At 40.8% G+C, this 3,981-nt stretch overlaps 1 pseudogene; it reads left to right on the top strand.

Moving 5' to 3' along the window:
- The first annotated feature begins 1,300 nt into the window (after positions 1-1,300).
- On the top strand, positions 1,301-2,841 carry LOC122308511 (annotated as a pseudogene).
- Positions 2,842-3,981: the final 1,140 nt, after the last annotated feature.

The following is a 3,981-nucleotide window of genomic DNA, read 5'->3' as shown; positions in this document are numbered from 1 at the left end:
ACTTAAAGACTATGCATTATGACTTCTTATGTCCCATGTTTATTTTTGGCACTATAAATAGAAAGCTTTTGGTCTTCTTTTCACTAAAGCAGAATTATGAATCCTCTGCATTCCCCTGTTTGAATGGTAAGTAATTCGGACTGGATTGCATAAGAGGAGGTTACAACCCCACTTCTCGAGTAAGTGACTCTGGGCATTCGCCCCCAAGAAGATGGAGCCTACAGCCCCCCTTTCTCCTACACCCTTGTTCGAATTTCCTGCAAACCAACTAGGGGGGCTGTAGGAATTGTGAGCCTTTTAATATCACAAACTAAATGAAACGATAGTTGCTATCATATAAAAATGATCACAAATCAACACGCATCTACCAACTAAAGAAATCACGACGATGTAGCCAGAGTCGATTATTAGCCATCTATCGGCCACAATCAGCTAAGAGCAAGATACGCATGTTCAATCTCGGTTTCTGGCTAGGATTAGGTGCTTTTGATTGGGTCGAAGGTCCACAAAAACGAGAGAGAGAGAGAGAGAGAGAGAGAGAGAGAGAGAGAGAGAGAGAGAGAGAGAGAGAGAGAGAGAGAGAGAGAGAGAGAGAGAGAGAGAGTGAATTTTTTTTTTTTTTTTTATATATTGAAGCAGTTTTTGTAAGTAGAAACAATTATGGATTCGGGTGATTTTATGAACCATGGACGAAAAAGAATACATAAAAAATGGTTTTATTTGTCCCATAATGAAAGAAAAATGAGGCCTACTGACATTTGAGTCTAGATAAATTATTATTATTATTATTATTATTTTTACTTAGTAATTAAATAAATATTTTTTGGTGATATGAATTTTTTTAAAATATTAATAATATAAAAAATAAATGAAAAAAATATAAAAATAAATGTTTACTCTTCTCAAGGACGAGTCTCGTGCTACATCCTCCGTAGATGTAACAAGACTTTGAAGGAAAAATGCTAGGCCTTATTTGTTTGGCTGGTGTGAATATTTAATCTTATCTAATTATTATAATTTTTTTAAATTTTTATATAAAATTTAATAAAAAATTCAATTTTTTAAAATTTTAAAATAATAATAATATTAAAAAATTATATTCTAATAATATTTTATTTAATTTCTATATTTTATCAAAAACTATCTCATATCTTCTGCTACCCAAACCGCACCTAAATTTATAAATTTATAAGTAGATAAGTACGTGTCATGATATGTTAAAAAATGCTACTCGATCCCTCTTCTTCTTTAGAAATCGATTCCTCTCTCTCGTCTCTCCCCCTCTCTCTGAGACAGAAAAATGAAGGAAACTCTAGTGTTGCATCCTGCTCCTGGCTTCCCCCAAATCGTCTCCATGGTAGAACTGGGGAAGCAAATCATACAACATCACCCAGACTTATCCATAACAATCCTAGTTGCATCCACACCTTCAGAAACGTCCACCACTTCTTCCTACATCGACCTCATCTCTAACACAAATCTTTCCATCTCCTTCTTCTCCCTCCCCTCAATCCACCCTCCCCCACCGCCACCACCACCCAACCAAGACCTCCATGAAACCCAACAAAGAGCAGCCTTGGCATTCCAGTCCATCCGCCTCAACGTTCCTCCCGTTCTCGATGCCCTCCGCACCATATCTCTCTCCTTTTCCGTCCTTGCTATCATAACCTCTTCGAACCCCTTCTCTGATTACGACCTAATTCACGTCCCAATTTACTTCTACATCACCTCTTGTGCCTCTGCTCTTAGTTTCCTTCTCCACTTGCCCACCATCTACAACCAAACCTCCAAAAGCTTCAAGGAACTCAATGAAACCCTCCTGGACATTCCTGGGTTACCTCCCATCAAAGCCTCACAGATGCCTCAACCTATGCTCCACAGGGAGGACCCCGGTTACCATTACTTCCTTGATCTTGGCTCTCGCCTACCCAAGTTGAAAGGGATCATAGTAAACACCTTTGATTCACTTGAGCCGCATGCAATCAAAGCCATCGCCGATGGTGCTTGTTTCCCAAAGGGCGTAGTTCCGCCGCCGCTATACTGTGTTGGGCCATTGATCACGGATGCCAAAGATCGAGCTGGGACCTCCTACGATGCATCATCCGAATGCTTGGCATGGTTAGATGGATAGCCGATAAGAAGCGTTGTGTTCCTGTGCTTTGGTAGTAGAGGGAAATTTTCTGAAGCACAACTTGAAAGGATGGCTTATGGGTTGGAGATGAGCAATCAGAGATTCTTGTGGGTAGTCAAGAGTCCTGACCAGGGTTTAATTACTGAACCAGACTTGGAGGTCCTATTGCCAAAAGGGTTTCTGGAAAGGACGAAAGAAAGGGCTCTTGTAGTGAAGTCTTGGGCTCCACAGAATGCGATTCTGAGACACGAATCGGTTGGCGGGTTATTGACGCATTGTGGGTGGAACTCGGTGCTAGAGCAGTGAGCTATGGCGTGCCAATGGTGGCGTGGCCATTGTACGCCGAGCAGCATTTGAATGCTGTGGTTTTGGTGGAGGAAATGAAGTTGGCAATACCCATTGATACGGCGACATATAATTCCAAGGAAGGAGATAAAGAAGAAGTGTTATTGGTGAGTGCAGAAGAGGTGGAAAAGAAGGTGAGACAAGTGATGGAATTGGAGGAAGGGAAAGTTCTAAGAGAGCGAAGTCTAGATATGAGAGTGATGGCTACGGCGGCTCGGACCAAAGGTGGGTCGTCCTTCACTGCATTTTCCAAGCTGTTGGCTTCCTGGAAGTAAGGTTGATGTTGTAGTTGCAGTTGCTGTTACTGGTGGTGGCTTAATCGTCGTTCAAATCATCATTTATTCTATAATTTATTATAAATTATTCCCACCGTTGCAACTCAAGGAAGTCTCGAGCACTTTGCTTCCCTTGCGAGCATCCTACTTCACATTTCGTCTGTTCATCTTTCATGTGCCAGTTGCCAGGTACAAGCCTGAGTAGTACTATTTACAATATTTTGAGTTCTGGTTTTAGTGGGTCATTTGATTAAAAATAAAAATATTTACACATAAGGTAAATAAATAAAGAAGGAATAATCTTATAACCGGTCAGGCTGACCTCCACCCAAAAACAGCCCTCCAATAATTTGATGACATGTACACTTTCCATTTATACTACAATAGAACTGCACCATACAGAAAAAACACCTCTCACACTCAGATCTCCCCCTCTCAGATTTCTTCTGTCTAGCTCTTGGGTCCCCCCTCTCACATTTGTAGCCTCGCAGCCCATCCTAACCCGATGCCCACCTCTCCACCACCGCTTAGAACCTGAGAGGCAGCTATCGGCGAGTTGCCTCTCAGATTCCGGTCTGCGTGGGAATACTTGTAGAAAAAAATATGCTTGCGACAACTAATTAGCTGCTTTTCCTTTTTAACAATAATTTAAGCTACTGTATGTTCCATACAACTTTGTTGGTTTATGCCTTTTTGTTTGCAACATAATCTATATTGGATACCTTTCTCTTCTAATATCGGAAGAAGGTGGCTAATTATCTGGATTGTTATAGCTTTTGGAAGCAAGCTACAAAGCCAAGCAGTCCACAAAAAGAACACGCACGACTACTGGCGCTAGTTGCTACTATTAGCATGCAGAATAATATGTTAAAAACTTATAAAAGAATTAGATAGAAGGGAAAAATTCAGGTTATCTCTAAATTTAATTTCTCAACCTTCACTTGGACAATGTTATGAGAAAAATTTCTTATTGATGAGTTGTGGCTGAGGGGAATGAGGTGTCTAAGATCGGCCATGAAAGTTGCTCAATAAGCTCGATACACCATCTGTGGAGGATAAATCCAGACTAGGAAAAAACAGATCCATCGGGAAAAAAAAAAAAGACCCATTGGGAAAAACTTAAATTCGAAGCTTATCATGTAAGTGGCTGAGGACGACGGCGATAGACGACGGTGAGCACGATGGTGCTGAAGTGAACTCCTACGGCGATGATGAAGGCTTGAACAATAG

Source organism: Carya illinoinensis, chromosome 4, assembly GCF_018687715.1.
Source record: "Carya illinoinensis cultivar Pawnee chromosome 4, C.illinoinensisPawnee_v1, whole genome shotgun sequence".
Lineage (NCBI taxonomy): Eukaryota > Viridiplantae > Streptophyta > Magnoliopsida > Fagales > Juglandaceae > Carya > Carya illinoinensis.
Note: the sequence above shows the minus strand (reverse complement) of the source record. Positions and strands in the feature narration are given on the sequence as shown.